The following is an 18305-nucleotide window of genomic DNA, read 5'->3' on the forward strand; positions in this document are numbered from 1 at the left end:
TGCACAAAAATTTAAATGTTGCATTTTAAGAGACCACATTTTTATGCTTTTTTATATTTCTGATTCCCCCCATTTCCACAAAAATACATATTCCCCCACTTTAATGACCACCCATTTAGTAATCATTTTTATTACTTAATTATGTCATATACTACTTGAAGTGTGTTTTGCATGATTGTTTAAAACTCAGCTTTAACTCTAGTTTTTAAATTCTTTCTGTGTATTATTGTCTCATCCTTTCAGTCTCCCCGAGACTTGATATCCTCAACTAGAAGCAGCGGCTTTCAGTGTTACCTCCATGTTCAAATCACAGAGATTTAAAAAAATGCCAACATCCTTCAAGACCAATGATATCCCCATCTCTGGGGGTGGGTCCCAGGAATCAGTGATGTGCCAGCTCCCCAGGTGATTCTAATGTGCAGCTGAGCTTGTGAATCACTGCTCGAGAGTCTGGCACTTTGGATCTGTAGAACAATAAGACCCAGACTCCCCCTTGGCATTTGAAATGAGAGGCATCTTAACAACCAACTACAAAACAGCAGACAGCAAACTGCAAAACATCAGTCTTACAACAGTGGTGCACGCAAAGGGGTCAGAGAGCACACGTCTAGTGATTGATTCTGGGTGAGGGAGTAGCAGGCAGGGGGAAATTGAGAAGGATTTCACAGGACAGGTGATTTTTCCAGTTAGGTTTCTGTCTTGCCTGAGGGTTCAGCCCCGGGCAAGTTCACGATGGATCCAGTGAGACTGAGATATGACAACAGAACATTCTTGGGATAAAAGGATTTATAACCAGCTTTATTCTCATACTGCATTTAGCAGCCTACAGGTCTGTAATCCACCTCCGTCTGTGCATCTGCCCAGAGCACCGGGCAGAGCTCTTTATATAGTGACTCAGTCAATAACAACTTATTGCCTAGGGTGTGGAAGCAGTAGCCTAAGCAGCAGGCCAATTACACCATCAAGAAGTTTAGGGTCATGTGAGGATCCTGGCCAAAGGAACTTCCATTTAACCCACAGTTTGGAAGGATAAAAGGATTTCTAGAGGCAGTGATACGGAAATCCAGGAAGAACTAACTATATAACCAAAATCACAAACATGCAGGGGTGGGTTCAGGAAACATGTAGTGGCCTAGAGGGCCTGGGGCATAAGAGCAACAGCTGAGAGTGATGGGCAAGAAGCACCTATGAGTAAGTTGAAGCCTGATCATAAAAAGATTTGAATGGCACACTGAGGAGTTAGACCTTTATGCCAGAGATAGCTGGAAGGTTTCTGAACATGGATTTAGGAAAATAACTCTGGTGGTTGGTAGAAGGTGGATTGAGAAGGAAAACTAGGCTGAGAAACCAATTAAAAGGTTAATATAATGATCCCAGCCAAAGTGAGATCTGAACTAGAACCTGACATTCACTGACAGTCTACTTTAAGTGCGAATAGAAAGTAGAGAATGATAGGAAAGATGTCACAGTGGTAGAACGCATAGGACTAGTGACCCATTAAACCTGAGGAGGAGGTATTAAAAATGATCCCTGGGTTTCTAGATGTGGATAAAGTGAAGGTTCCTGTGGCCAGGATTCTCACCTGGCCCTGGTCGGCTAGCTCACTGCACACGTGTGGGCAATACGTTGTTACTGACTCTATATAAAGAGCTCTGCCCAGTGCTCTGGGCGACGTGATGACACGGCTGCAGGAGAGCAGGGATGAGACTGGGGTGGTGGCTGCACCAAGGACAGAGACTGAGGCGGCTGCAGGGCAGAGGGGCCCAGAGGCAGAGAACAGCTTGCTGCATGCAGACTCGCTCTGAGTGGACGGGATTCTACTAATTGACCTGCCATTGTGGGAATTCATGTTTTTGGTCCACAGTGGACTTGTTCAGAGCTGAAACCCATTAGCAAGACACTAGACCAGAAGATCAGATGGATATGAAGCTGAGTGGGGAACAAAGGAGAAAAGTGGGTTTGGGAGAGGGGAGGGGAGGGAGTTCAATTTGCGAGCAGCAGAAATTGAGGTGGCTGGAACGTCAAAGGGAAAAGCAAAAGAGGTTTGCACAGGCAGACTCTAAAATGGCCCCCAGTGAGTCCCTGCTTCCTGGTGTCTTTGCCCTGTAATCTCCTCCTCCTGAGTGCAGACAGGATCTGTGACTTGCTTGTAACCATTAAAATACAATAAAAGCAATAGGATATCATTTCCATGAATCCATTACATAAGGTTATAACTACCACCTTGCTAATCAACTCTATTAGTTCTCTTCCTTGCTGGCTCTGATGAGACAAGCTGCCATAAAGAGAGGCCCGAGTGGCAAGGAACTGAAGCTGCCTCTGGCCAAGAACCATCAAGGGACTGAGGCCCTCAGTGTGAGAGTCCGCCAGGACGTGAACCCGCCGGCATCAGCACGTGCTCTGGAGCAGATCACTCCTCAGTGAGGCTTCAGGTGAAACTCCGACCCGGCTGACCCCATGACTGCAGCCGTGTAAGAGACTCTGGCACAGAGGTCAGAGCTACACCAGGCATGCCCGGATGCCTGATCCATAAAGATTGTGAGAAATAAAAGTGTGTTGTTTTAAGCCAATAAATTTGTGGTGATCAGTTGCATAGCAATGGATAACAAATACAAGGTTGAAACTGAACTTCAGAAAGTTAGACCATACCTCTTTTGCTCTACATTACATATTCAGTGCCTGGCTTTTTGTCATTCATTAAATATTTGTTGAGTGAATGTAAATGGACAAAGATCTTTTTTTGTTTTTTAATGATGAAAAGGAGATTAAGAAAGGGGAAGAGTTTGAAGAATAAGCAGTACTGAGGACAGGTTTTTAAGCAGTAGTGGTGGTGGTATTATCTTATTAAAGGGTCAAGGAAACTTAAACATGTTTGGGAGTTGAGCAGGAGACAATATGAGTGAAAATTTGAAGATTAAGAAAAAATAAATTAAAAAGAGATGGTGAAAATGGGCAATTCCTGCAAGTGTTAGGGACCAGGATTGATAACATTGCAACTTTTGTTTAAAATGTTCTCTATATAAATACTTCCTTCCAAAGTTGCTGTAAGCAAAGTAGAAAATACCAAAACTTCGGAAGACACAGAATGTCTGTTCTTAGAGTTTGCAATGCATTTGTTCCTCTGGAATGTTTGTTTCAAAAATTTCCAACTAACCTCAAACAATCCCAGAGAAAGGGGAAGTTCGCTGGGTGAGACAAGCCTAGATATACTTTAAGAGCATCTACCATGTGTGAGGCTATGAAGATACAACCTGAATAGGCACTCTGTTCCTGGGATGCTCGGAGACTGCTGGGGGCAGGGAGGCAGGTGAACTAGTAAATAGGTGCAAAAATGGACCAACTAAAAATATTACAGAGTTTACGAGACAGGCACAGTAAGGAAAGGCATTCCAAGCAGAAGGAGTAGCATATGCCAAGGCACAGTGCCCTACAGCAACATGGCACACACGGGGTTTCAGTGGGCGGGTGGAGCTGCAGCACAGAGTGCAGGAGAGAACAGCAACAGGCGATGACAGGAAAGTGAACAGAAGCCAGAGCGATTGAGGCCTTATGTCTGCAATGCTCTATAGTTGATATCTTATCTTGCTGGGGGTGAGATCATTGAAACCTTCCAAACAGAGGGGTGAAGTGATTGGCAAGGCAAGAACTGAGCATTCCTAGGTTCCTAAATATGTAATGGCACCAATGTCACCACACATTAGCACCAAAACCTTACCCTTAATTCCTAACATGGAAACCTGTTAAAGAGGCAGGTTGACAGAAACACAGGAGTCAGAAGAAAACCAGGTTTTGTGGATCAGACGCTTAGATAGCAGTATGGTTAATCAAGATCCCAAAGGTAGGAGGAAAAGGCACATTTGGAAAGGAAAATAACTCCATTTGGGACATGCAGGATTTTAATTATAAGACAGTCAAGCAGAAATGTCCAGTAGGCAGTTTGAAACTGGGAAAAAGGATGGGGTTTCAGAAATAAATATGGGAATGATGGAAACTAAAGGTGGGAACTGAAGCTGGGATGTAACGGAGATTACTAAAACACACCTAAACACTGGAAAGAAAAGAAGGGAGAAAAGAAACACTTAAAGGCCTGGAAGAGGAATCAGAGATGGGCAGAAAGGGAGAGAACAAGGGAGGAAGAACACTCTGGAAGCAACAGAAGGTGGCATTTCGAGGAGGAAGCACCCCACAGTTTGGACTGCAGCAAATTTCTCCTAACTGCTCTTCCTGTGCTACCCTCTCCAATCTCTACAAATCCAATCTCTGCACTGCCCAGGACTCTGCATTCTGAATGTCATTCTGCTGGGATGGGATCATTCCCAAGCCTGAAGCCTCCTGGCGGCTCCCCTCTGCCCTCAGGTGAAAGTCAAACTCTAAAATGGCCTACCAGGTGACGGCCCGTCTGACCCCTGCCCAGCTCTCCAGCCTCATGTTGGGCTACTCTCTCACAGCTTTAATTCTTAATTTCTAAAACTTCTTATAGGATATTTAAAATATAACAAAGTATATTATACAACCAATGTGTGTTCACCTATCTGCTAGGCAGCTTAAGAAACAAAATATTGGCAGTATCAACAAATCCCCCTTGTGTTCTCTGCAATCTCAGCCTCCCAAGGCAACTGCTTTCCAGAACGCAGTGTTTATCATTCCATACATTTCTATATGTTTAATAATATTTAAATATTTCTAAGGAATAAATAACAATGTTTGTTTTAAATTTTATATAAATAGCATCATACTGTATGTATACTTTTGCAATTTGCTATTTTGATCAAAATCACGAGAGTCATCCATACTGATACATTAGTTTCAGTTCATTCCCTTCGATTTCTGTGTAATACTCCAGTATACGAATGTATCGCTTTATTTATCCATCCCTGTTGATACTTAGGTTGTATTCCAATTTTTTTTTCTCTTATGAGCAATGCCTCTACAAACATTCTTGCATGTCTCCTGATGTACATACCTAAGAGTTTTTCTAGTTTTTAGCAAACTGGTGCAAATGAGTTACTCACGTGCTAAGGCATAATATCCTCAGCACTCAGGATGGCCTGATGGACACTACCCATGGCAGTGAACTAGAAGCAGTGAACTCAGAGTACCCTACAAACCTTTCTGTTTGTGTCATGAAGTTTAAAGGAATCATTTGCTCTGGAAATTTATCTAAGAGTTGAATTGTTGGTCTCAAGGCATAAACATTTTCAGTGTTACTTGTTTGGCTGGAGTGCTCTTTAAATGGGCATATTGACATCGTGTAGTTTATTCTGTTACTCTCCAAAGGAAGGAACTGAAGAAATCTCCACTCTTCAAGAGAGAGGAATGTTATCAGAGCTAGCCAGGTGCAAAGACATTTCCTTAGGCTGTTGGGGGAAGTTTTCATCCGGGTGAGCAGAGGGGAAAGGGCTCGCTCCCGGAGGTGGTCTTCTTTCTAGGGATGCACTGCCCAGCCCAGGCTGAGGAAGCAAACTGGATCCAGCGATTGCTCCCTCTTCCTCTTGTGCTCACTTCTTCCTGAAGGAGGCACTGCTTCTGGATTAGGCTGCCCTATCCTAGACAAAACAAGTTCACCACTGGGTCTCGTACAGTGCCCCAGGAGTTTACAGGAGCCGGGGGCCAGAGCCAGAGAGTGAAATGGGCATTTGTTCTGTGTCTTGTCCCCAGGCACATACTTTCCTCAGGAATCATGTAGGGAAGGGTGCCTGGCCAAGGAAATGGTTCCAATTTTCCTGTGTATCATTGTTCAGCTGGTATCATTCTGGCACACATGCTCAACACGATCCTCACAGCAAGCCCGAGGAAAGTATTACTGCTGTCCTGCTCCAGATGAGACTCCGTGTAGCTCCATAATTCACCCACAATCATGTAGATAGTAAAAGGCTGAGGACATCAGTGCTCGAGCTATTAAATGACTGGATGAGAGGGTTCAAATCTGCTAAAAGGAAACTTCTTTCTTCCCTGGGATAAAGTCTCAGAATGACACAACTTTGGTACTAATGCCCACTTCTGTAAGTTGAAGAGACTGTGGTCCAGGAGAGAGAAGAGTTTTTCCTAAGATCACAGAAGCAGAGTCGATGCCCAAATTTTCTGACCATTAAACACTTGCTGCGCCCCCTACAGCACATGGTCTTGGGATAATAAGAGGGGCATCCCACACAGTAGGCATCTTCTTACCTTCCATCTCTTCCTTCTCACTCTCCTTTACCCACATTCTGCTCTTCACCCTCACCGTGATTTTACAAACGAACTTTTATTAGAAAACCTCTTTGTCAAAAGATTTTTGTACCTCACCTTGCTGTCAGCAAAAAAGGAGTCTAACCTGATTTCTCTGCAATATACCAATATTAACACTGCTTCTCTGTTCGTCAGGAGGACACTGGATGGCCAAAGTACAGGACATCAGTAGCTAATCAAGTAGTAATAACCTAATCAAATTCAGAACATTTTTCACATCCCATAATGGACTCAAGAGCAATTAAAAATTTGGAGTGAGAGTAAGTGTGGAAGCACTAAGCCCTGTTCACAAACTGACAACATTCCTCTAGTAAGCTCAGATTTGCATTCTAAAATAGTAAAGTAGTAAGCAAGCTGTCCTCCAACTATAAAGTATAACCATCTTCTAAAAAAAAATAAGAGCAGTCACAAGTTGAGTATGGAGATTTAAAGTTACAGGAAAGCACTTCTCTTGGCTCCAAATCATAATGACCTCATCTATAAAGGAAGAGTCAGAGAGCAAGAGGGAGACAGAAGCCGAAGCAGGGCAGAGGTTGAACGAAGGGAGAAAGGAGAGAACGGCCGACTTGCAGAGAGAGCCGCCAAGGGCCTCAAAGCGATTTCTGTTACTTAGGGCCTCCTATGCAGCATCTGCATCTCCCCACAAGGTCCGAGTTCCTACACACTCTGAACAGAACACAGGGACTCCCCCCACCGTGACAAAACCTGCTCCTCCCTAAGGACAGCTGCCGGAGGCCTGTGCACCTAACCGTGGGCTATATCCGGTCCCAGGTTTTGTAACGGAACCTGCACTGAAGCAAACTTCAATGGCAGGATATGGTCCAACTCCGAGACTTGTTTCCCAAGGTGGCTTCCCGCTGTGGAGGTCAGAAAGCAGAGCAAACAAGAGTTGGTTACTGGGGTAGGGGTCGGAAACAGGGGAAACAGAGACTGAGTAAGGTCACTTCTGACCACATTACTATTTGGGAAAAGTTTTCAATCAGCAACAATTGTGCCTCGGATAAACCTCATTGGCTATTATATTGCCATTGTGCAGCTATTTGGATATACTGTATGAATTTAAGGATTGAAAGAAGGAAAGGTTTTTAAGGCATTTTATTTCCCCTACCTTTTTTCCAGAAAACCTGAAGTTCATATCTTAACACTGCTTCTTTTCTGAAACATACTCATGCACACACTTTCTAATGAAACTCTATCTTCTTTTATGCATATTCAGTCAGTAAGCTCTTCAGTCATGTATTCACTGGAGTTTGTTGGGTGCCTAGTATGTGCCAAGCAAAAGGGATTTAGAATTTAAAAGACCCATGTATTTCCCAGTCTCAGACCCTATTCTACCCAGATCAGTTCAAGGGGCTCATGCTGTGTACCCTAAAAAAATACAACGTTCCACGATCCTAGTACTTACTACACTGCTTGTTCTTCCTCTCTACTCCAAGAGTACAGGGACATTGTATCCTCTCTGACCAACAAAGTGCCTGGTATGCATAACTGTTTAAAGGACATTTGACATTGTTGAACATGCTAAGGAACTTTCTATCTAGTAAAGGAGACAGACCTCACAACATGGAACCCCAATAAAATGGGAAAGTGTCAAAACTGCGTTGGGTATGTGGCCAAGGAGAAGCAAGGGTCAAAACTGCCAGGAGAAGGTTCACAGAGGATGAGACACTCAATCCCAGAACAGAAAGGTGAACAATTTCCAGGAAGACACAGGAATGAAGGAAAGGCCATAAAATGGGTTTTTGCCTAATTCAAACAGTAGTTTTACATAATATGTACATGAGACACAATGACGGGACTGATTCGTTTCTTTAGCTCTTATTCATTTGCAATATCCAGTGAGACCAGCAGTCCTCTCTACTTAGCTGTATATTTACAAATTCATTGGGGGATTTAAAAAATTACTGATCCCAGCCCAAATCAGTTGAATCAGATTCTTAAGAGTTAGGGTCCAAGTATCAGTCCATTTTAAAAGCCCCCTAACTAAGTCTAATATGCAGTGAAGATGGCAAATGACTGAATTATTCTATCCCCTTTATTTGAAGAAATAAAGAGTTCCAAATGACTCATAAAATGCATTGTTTGCATGCAAATCACATATTTTTCTTCACTTTATGTCTCAATAAATCTGGGCTGCTAGGTTACATATTGTTGGCTAAAGGCAGGATTTAGTATTAGAGATAGAAGACTTCTGTGGAGCATAGCTTCATTGGGGAAATTTTAAAATCCATCACATCTGTCACCTTTAAATACCTAGTACAAGATAATAACTCCCAGCACTTCTATAAAAATACTATTACAAATTTGACAAGAAATATTCATTTAGACAAAATCCTCACATTTAGCACAGAGATTATCCAGTGTCTATACTAGAGCTATTCTATTACTATTAGAAGCAAGCCAGAAAATAAATGCAGTTTTTCTTCATACAGTGAGAAGCAGCCTAGATGACCTGTTATATATCCTTTCCATATCTACATTTCTATGGTTGAAAAATTTTAACCATTAATGTATTATCTAATTCTAATAAGCATATACAGCTAGCAGTTTGGAAGAACCCACATTCTAATGTAATGAAGGCATAGTCAAAACTCAAAGTGGCTAAGAAAGCCAAACTGCAAAGAATAGAATATGTAGTAGTATATATTATTACCTTAAAAGAAGGCAAGCAAGGAAAGGAAGGAAATGTGTGTTTCTTTCCCTCACTGGGTTATGTCCTATTTACTCTAGTAAATAAAATGTTAAATGTTTTTAAATTAAGGAATAGAAGCCATAGTGAATTACTAAGATGTCATAATGTTAAAATGCAAGGTAGGCAAATATTATAGATAGGAGACACTTAAAAGTAAACTCAAGGAATGTTAGAGTGGAATGAATATGAGCTCAGGGGTTAGATAAAACTGAGGTCTCGATTTAAATTTGAAACATGAAAGAGAAAATAAACAAGTGCAGGCAAGTGAAAACAATGATTTGTATCACGTTTTATTTTGTAAAAGGCTAACAGAGACTGCACCCAGACATGGACTTTGAGAATGGAGTATTCTCAGTGAACACGGTGGAAAGAACCCTGAACTCTGAGTCAGAGGGCTTAACTCCACCCCTTATTTGTGTTACAAAGTTGAGTAAGTTAGTTAGCTGCTCTCAAAAACTGTTTCTTTTTTTTTTATAATGGGTGTAATACTACATGTATGGGTTTAAGGATCAATGGATGTAACCTGTGTAAAATTATCTACTACCTTAGGCATTCAGTGAATTTATTTTCCTTCCGTCCTTCCTCTGGCTCACCCAGTCTCTTGGAAACCAGAGCTGTCCAACAGAACTTCCTGAGTTGATGGAAATACTTGTTCTGTATACGCACCATCCAATACAGTAGCCTCTAGCCACAGGTAGCAATTCAGTACTTGAAATAGGACTAATGTTAATGAAGAACTGAATTTTTAATATTATGTAACTTCAACTTAAATGGAAGTAGCAATATTATGTGGCCAGAGGCTACCATACTGCACAGTGTAGCCTGGCCCAGCATCATGCAACAGAAGTTACTGCAGCAATGGAAATGCTGGACAGGTGGCTCTTGAGCACTTGGAATGCAGCTAGTGGCGTGAATGAAGACCTGTATTTTTCACTTTATTTCGCTGTAATTCATTTTAATTTAAATAGCCACGTGTGGCTCATAGCTACGGTATTGAAGAGCACAGCTCTAAACCAGTGCTTCTCAAATCTTAATGTGTTATGAATCGCCTGAACAATTGCCAAATTGCATGTGCTGATTCAGCAGGTTTGGAGGGAAGCCTGAGATTTTGCATTTCAAACCAGCTCTTAGGGGATGCCAGGGCTGCTGGTCCATGGACCACACTAAGTAGGAAGGCTTTAGAGCAGTGCTTCCAATTCTGAGGTCTCTCAGCTAGAAATCCATGGGCTGTTCAGGAGCTCTTTTTGACATTTCAAAGAGCTTAACGGTACTTCTGACTATTGCTGGTAAGAACGCAAAATGGTACAATCCTTACTGGGGCAGGGGTGGGGGTAAGGAGGCAATTTCTATCAATTTTACTTCCAGGAATATATCCCAAAGATACTCTGGTAAAAACATAAAAGACCCATATACACACTATTCATGGCAGGACTATTTATAAAAGACTAAAGAAAAAAACTGAGTGTCTAACAATAGGGGACTAGCTGAATAAACACAGAGCCACAAATAGCAAGGCAAATATTTCTATACACTGATAAAATGACTGCAGGATATCCTTAAAAAAGAAGCAAATGTGGAGAAAAAAGGGTATGGAATGCTAACACTGACTTATATTTGTTAATATTTTTAATGGAAAGATAAAACAAAAACTGTTTTTAAAGTAATCTATAGGTCACAAAAGTAAACAGTGCATGTCTAAATATACCTTCTTTTCTAGATTTGTCTTAAGAGCCATGTAAATATTTTACATAATTATAAAACAAAAATTAGATTTAAAAAGCTACATCTAAAATAAAAAACAAAAATTTTAAACGAACTTAAAGATGTTTTAAACTGGTAACAAAACCAAATGAAGAGGATTATTTCAAGTGACTCTAAAACACACTAATTTTGAAACAAGCCAAGTGGAGAAAGAGAAATACCAAATGATTTCACTTATCTGTGGAATATAAGAATAAAGGAAAAACTGAAGGAACAAAACAGCAGCAGAATCACAGAACTCAAGAATGGACTAACAGGTACCAAAGGGAAAGGAACTGGGGAGGATGGGTGGGTAGGGAGGGATAAGGGGGGGGAGAAGTAGGGGGGTATTAAGATTAGCAGGCATGGGGGGGGTAGGAGAAAAGGGAGGGCTGTACAACACAGAGAAGGCAAATAGTGATTCTACAACATTTTGCGATGCTGATGGACAGTGACTGTAAAGGAGTTTATAGGGGGGACCTGGTATAGGGGAGAGCCTAGTAAACATAATATTCGTCATGTAAGTGTAGATTAGTGAAACCAAAAAAAAAAAAAGGGCAGTTCCTGTGTGGTAACCTCCAATGAGTTCTACACAAGGGTATAAAGGGCATATAAAAGTGTAGGCAAAGGGTCTAGTTGTGTTTATAAAGAGGATCAAAGCCTAATTGGGCTACCCCAAAAATGAACTGAGATACGATATGAAAAAGAACTTCCAACATCAGCACTCTCGGGAAGACTCATGCCAGAAGATGATCATCAAAAAACCCCAACAAAGATCCACGCACTGCTACAGCTGTAGATGCACTCATCCCACCAGTTCCTGGACTTGCCATGGGAATGAAGAAGATATCTAAGCTGGCCTGTGCATACAGTAAAACAACAAATTTGACTGGATCTATACTGTTGGAACTCAATCAAGAATTAGGAGAAGTGCAAATTGTAGCGCTCCAAAGTCTTACAACTACAAACTATTTATTGTTAAAAGAACATATGGCATGTGAACAGTCCCCAGGAATGGGTTGTTTTAATTTGTTTGATTTCTCTCAGACTGTTCAAGTTCAGTTGAACAATATCCACCATATCATAGATAAGTTTTCACAAATGCCTAAGGTGCCTAACTGGTTTTCTTGGTTTCACTGGAGATGGTTGGTAATTACAGATATGCTTTGGTTATGTAACTATACTCCTATTATGTTAATGTGTGTGCGCAATTTAAGTAGTAGCTTAAAACCTATATATGCTGAAGTTATTCTACAAGAAGATATGTCAAAGAAATAATCAATCTTCCCATGTTTTCTGCCGCCTGCTACTTCTATAGCTTTTCTTCTACCTTCCCAATTACAACCCTTAAATAGAATTCGTGCCTTATATCAAATTTACCGAGTATCATAATTCTTCCAAGTGGTAAAGATACCTCAAGACAAATGCTGGGCATAGAAGCTACAGGGCATAAATATGCAAAGAAATAAAAAGCTAACCATTTCAAACAATAAGGCTTCTCTCTCACTTACCAACTTTGCATTTCCCTGTATGGCCCCGGAAGATGACTGATTAGCCAGAGACGGGTAAGATTCCTCAAGGGAGGAACAACCTAAGACAGGCACAGTCGCAGGGGGGTCATCAGGTGAGAAATTGGGGATCAACAGAGGTGAGGCTTAGAACCTCACCCCCTCTGTTCTGAGAGAAACCTTCTGCATACGTGGATGTGTTATTGCCCTTGTCTAGCTTGGATTAACACATAGTCTACAGGCACACACCTGATCATCTACATTTGCTCTCTTACAACACTAAACTATGTTTTCTACCTTTATCTTGTATCTACCTACCACTTCAGCATTTTATTAAAAATAATAATAATAAAGAGAGAAATGTGGTATCTACATATAAATCAAGTATAAGAATCAAATGAGTATTCATATTTGAACTGACTGTTTATAGTTCATAATGCATGAGCAAAACCGAAAGTTTCTGTGATGACTGCCCTTGTACTGTTCACCATGTAACTTATTCACTATGGAAGAATTTGTTCTCCATGTAAGAACTTGTTTGTTATGCCTCAGAAGATTGGAGACTGACGAAAATTAGGCTTGGGGTGTATTAATGATTGTGCATTGAGCATTGACTCCCCTATACAGAATTTTATTATTGTTAACAACCATTTGATCAATAAATATGAGAGATGCCCTCACAAAAAAAAAAAAGTACTCACTTCCAATGGTAAAATAAATAAGTAACCGGGATGTAATGTATAGCATAAGGAATATAGTCAAGATATTGTAACAGCTTGGTATGGTGATAGCTGGTACCTAGAATTGTCATGTATATAAATGTTGAATCACTATGTTGTACACCTGAAACTAATGTAATGTAATACTGTTGTCAACTACCCTTCAATAAAAAATAATTATCTACAAAAAAAAAAAAAAGCCATTTCAAATAAACTACTTAAAAGAAAAAAAAACACTTATTTGACAATACATTCCTACTAGAGTATACCACAGGAACAATAAGAACTGTAAAATATCTTAAACTGCTTGGAGGTAGTGTTGATATTATTTTGATACTATGTGTATTTACTGTGGAATAAAGCAAATAAATTTCATTGATGTATTCATTTTGGGCACAGGAAAAAGAAGATGAAGATGAAAGATTAAAGGGGTTAAGTTAAAAACCTGAGAGTCCCAAACTTTATTGAAAGTTCAAACTCATAAGGCATTTTATTTTTTTAAATACTTATTTCCTATGTCTGCCCACTTAAAAGCCCTGAAACAACAATCAAGCAACAATCATGAATACTCCCAGTGCAACTAAGTACTATTTCCACCACAAAGCATGAGGATGATGGCGAATGGCTGATTTCCAACCTGGGGCAAAAAATGTACAAAATCATCCTGGACTGCTTTGTCACAAAAAATGACAAGAAACCTATCAAAGGCTAGTGGAATCGGGACAAAAAGATGTTCTGGGCACCCATAAGAATAACTGCAATGGGTTGAAATACCTCCAACATGTTTAAATCCATGGGTTAATAACAATACTTAAATTTAAAAAAAAAATAAAACTCATTGGTCATCTTTGGAGGATGACCCATTAATTATTTAATCCTGTGAATAAAGCAAGCATTTTTGCTGCCCTTCCTGTAGAAATGACACCCCAGGGTAATGAGTTGATGACAGGGAGTTTGTAGAAATATGTGGATAACAAATAAAAATGGAATGACAGAAACAGAATATCATTTTACAACCCCTAATAAAATAATGAAATCTAGGCAATAAACCTCAATAACTCCTAATTACAGTTTAACAAAAAGAAGGGCACACAAACATTATGCACATCCTAATGGCAGTTCACTGTATATATGAAATAGTCTTGCCAAAAAAGATAGGGCTACAAGGTTTTTAATACACGTCCATTGACCAGGTACATGACAATATTCTAGGGAATCTATGAACTTGGATGGGAAAAAAATACATCCTGATTTCAGTAACATGTAACTAAAGTTTAATAGTCCTTCAATTATGAACGTAGGCAATTAACTATAGTAGTACCAGCAGTACCTATGACTTCACTGCCAAAGAATTTGAATTTTCATGTCATGTGACAATTGTGGCTGAAATTTCAAAATATCATTTACATACATCACTACTGCAAAATCATGGTAGTTAATGACCTATTATGAGATATTGTTACTTAATAGGTTTTTTTAAATGATACATATTAATATATACCACAATGTTTTTAATAGTTTAATACCTATATAGATACTGGTTTCCATAAAAATCCTATTTGTTTTATTTTATACCCCTAAAAACAATAACTGTAAACCTGCCAGAAAGATACAGTCATCAAAACCCAGAATGTGGAAAATACATAACAAATGAATTGTTTCTTTTAAAATAAACCACAAGAAAAAAAAAAAGCAAGAGGATGAGGAAGCCTACAGAGGAGATGATATGTATGAGGCTTATGTGCATCTTGATTTTAACAATTTTTAAGATTATGTGATAATTGGGGTAATTTGAACATGGACTAGATACTTGATATTCAGGAATTATTGTCAATATTTAGGTGGAATAATGTTATTATGACAATGTTTTTAAAATTCTTTTCTTTTAGTAATTTATATTGAAAAACTTCTGCATGAAACTCCATTATGCCTGAGACTTACTTTAAAATAATCCAGGAGGGATGAAGTGGAGAAGTATAAATAAATAAGGCAAGTTGGTAATTACTGAAACTGGATGGTGGTACATCACAGTAATAGTCTCTACTTGAACATTTCCATAATAAAGATTTTTTAAAGATATTAAGGGAGGATCCAAGATGGTGGCATGAGTAGGACAGAGGAAATCTCCTCCCAAAAACATACTTATTTTTGAAAATACAACAAATACAACTATTCCTAAAAGAGAGACCAGAAGATATAGGACAACAGCCAGGCTACATCTACACCTGCGAGAACCCAGCGCTTAATGAAGAGGATAAGATACAAGCCCCAGCCCGGTGGGACCCTAGCGCCCCTCACCCCAGATCCCTGCAGGAGGAGAGGAGTCAGAGTGGGGAGGGACAGGGAGCCCAGGACTGCTAAACACCCAGCCCTGGCCATCCGCACTGGGAGGGCAGACACACAGTGCGTGGGGTGCTGGAAACTAGGGAAATGGAACAGTAAGACCTGCGAGCGGGTCCCCACAGCAGGTGCCCCTGGGACAAAAGAAAAGCGAGTGCTTTTTGAAAGTCTTAAAGGGACAGGGGCCTCACAGCTGGACGGAAACGTCCCGGCACAGTCAGCCCAGCAACTGGGAATCCCAGGGAACTCTGAGCGCCCTAACCCCTGGGTGGCAGCGCAGCTCGGAGGCCCCTCATGGCAATAAACAGCTTCCTGCCTGTTCCCCCTCTGGTGAGGCCCTACCATAGCAGAGCAGCAGCTGAGGCTGGCCACACCCACAGCAACCACGTGGAGCTCCACAGTGACCTGGGCAAGAATCACAGACCCCGTCTGTGTGCAGCTGCCCAGCAAGCCACTAGGGGTAGCTGTTCTCCCAGGAAAGGAAGGCCAGGAGCAAGTGGAAAGGGTCTTGGTTCTCCCAGCTGACACACGTGCCAACTGCTTATGACTACCTCTATCGCCATGAAAAGGCAGAATTTGACACAGGCCAGACTAACACAGACATCCTCCACTGAGAGGGAATCTGAGGAGATAGATTTAACCAATCTTCCTGAAAAAGAATTCAAAATAAAGGTTATAACCATGCTGATGGACCTGCAGAGAAATGTGCAAGAGCTAAGGAGGGAGAATACAGAAACAAAACAATCTCTGGAAGGACTTAAAAGCAGAATGGATGAGATGCAAGAGACCATTAATGGAATAGAAATCAGAGAACAGGAACACAGAGAAGCTGACCCAAAGAGAGATAAAAGGATCTCCAGAAATGAAAGAATATTAAGAGAAATATGTGACCAATCAAAACGGAACAAGATCTGCATTATAGGAGTACCAGAAGAAGAAGAAGAGAGAGAAAAAGGGATAGAAAGTGTCTTTGAAGAAATAATTGCTGAGAACTTCTACAAACTGGGGGAGGAAATAATTGTTCATACCACACAGAACTCCCAACAGAAGGGACCCAAGGAGGAAAACACCAAGACACATAATAATTAAAATGGCAAAGATCAAGGACAAGGACAGAATATTAAAGGCAGCCAGAGAGAGAAAAAAGGTCACCTACAAAGAAAAACCCATCAGGTTATCATCAGACTTCTCAACAGAAACCTTACAGGCCAGAAGAGAATGGCATGATATATTTAATGCAATGAAACAAAAGGACCTTGAACCAAGGATACTGTATCCAGCACGATTATCATTTAAATATGAAGGACGGATTAAACAATTCCCAGAAGAGCAAAAGTTGAGGGAATTTGCCCCCCACAAATCACCTCTACAGGGTATTTTAGAGGGACTGCTCTAGATGGAAGCACTGCTAAGGCTAAACAGATGTCACCAGAGAAAATAAAATCACAACAAAGAAAGTGGAACAATCAAATACTAACTAAAGTCAAAAAATAAAATCAACTACCCACAAAAGCAGTCAAGGGAAACACAAAAGAGCACACACACAAAAAAAAAGTAAAAAAGAAAAAATACACCTAACAAAGAAAGAATGGAGGAGGAGGAATAAGAAGGGAGAGAAGTAAAGAATCATCAGACTGTGTTTATAATAGCTCAATAAGTTAGTTAAGTTAGACAGTAAGATAGTAAAGAAGCTAACCTTGAACCTTTCGTAACCACGAATCTAAAGCCTGCAATGGCAATAAGTACATATCTTTCAATAATCACCCTAAATGTAAATGGACTGAATGCATCAATCAAAAGACAAAGAGTAATAGAATGGATCTAAAAGCAAGACCCATCTATATGCTGCTTACAAGAGACTCACCTCAAACCCAAAGACATGCACAGACTAAAAGTAAAGGGATGGAAAAAGATATTTCATGCAAACAACAAGGAGAAAAAAGCAGGTGTTGCACTGCTACTATCAGACAAAATAGATTTCAAAACAAAGAAAGTCACAAGAGATAAAGAAGGACATTATATAATGATTAAGGGGTCAAACGAACAAGAGGGTATAACCATTATAAATATATATGCACCCAATACAGGAGCACCAGCATATGTGAAATAAAAACTAACAGAATTAAAGGAGAAAATAGAATGCAATGCATTTATTTTAGTAGACATCAATACACCACTCACTCCAAAGGACAGATCCACCAGACAGAAAATAAGTGAGGACACAGAGGCACTAAACAACACACTAGAACAGATGGAACTAGTAGACATCTATAGAACTCTACCCCCAAAAGCAACAGGATATACATTCTCCTCAATTGCACATGGAACATTATCCAGAATAGACAACATACTAAGCCACAAAAAGAGCCTCAGTAAACTCAAAAACACTGAAATTCTACCAAGCAACTTCTCAGATCACAAAGGTATAAAACTAGAAATAAACTGTTCAAAGAAAGCAAAAAGGCTCACAAACACATGGAGGCTAAACAACACGCTCCTAAATAATCAATGGATCAATGACCAAATCAAAATGGAGATCCAGCAATATATGGAAACAAATGACAACAACAACACTAATCCCCAACTTCTGTGGGACGCAGCAAAAGCAGTCTTAATAGGAAAGTATATAGCACTCCAAGCATATTTAAAAAAGGAAGAGCAATCCCAAATGAACGGTCTAATGTCACAACTATCAAAATTGGAAAAAGAAGAACAAATGAGGCCTAAGGTCACCAGAAGGAGGGACATAATAAAGATCAGAGAAGAAATAAATAAAATTGAGAAGAATAAAACAATAGCAAAAATCAATGAAACCAAGAGCTGGTTCTTCGAGAAAATAAACAAAATAGATAAGCCTCTAGCCAGACTTATTCAGAGGAAAAGAGAGTCAACACAAATCAACAGTATCAGAAATGAGAAAGGAAAAATCACAACAGATCCCGCAGAAATACAAAGAATTATTAGAGACTACTATGAAAACCTATATGCTAACAAGCTGGGAAACCTAGGAGAAATGGACGACTTCCTAGAAAAATACAACCTTCCAAGACTGACCCAGAAAGAAACAGAAAATCTAAA

The 18305-nt window shown here is 40.0% G+C and overlaps 1 protein-coding gene and 1 pseudogene across 2 annotated transcripts in view; both read right to left on the reverse strand.

The window, feature by feature from the left end:
* Window positions 1–18305, reverse strand: part of SLC35F2 (solute carrier family 35 member F2) — a 100880-nt gene that overhangs the window by 14412 nt on the left and 68163 nt on the right. The window lies entirely within an intron of this gene.
* LOC118921182 (U4 spliceosomal RNA) lies at window positions 7141–7268 on the reverse strand (annotated as a pseudogene).

The sequence above is a fragment of the Manis pentadactyla genome, chromosome 13 (assembly GCF_030020395.1).
Source record: "Manis pentadactyla isolate mManPen7 chromosome 13, mManPen7.hap1, whole genome shotgun sequence".
Lineage (NCBI taxonomy): Eukaryota > Metazoa > Chordata > Mammalia > Pholidota > Manidae > Manis > Manis pentadactyla.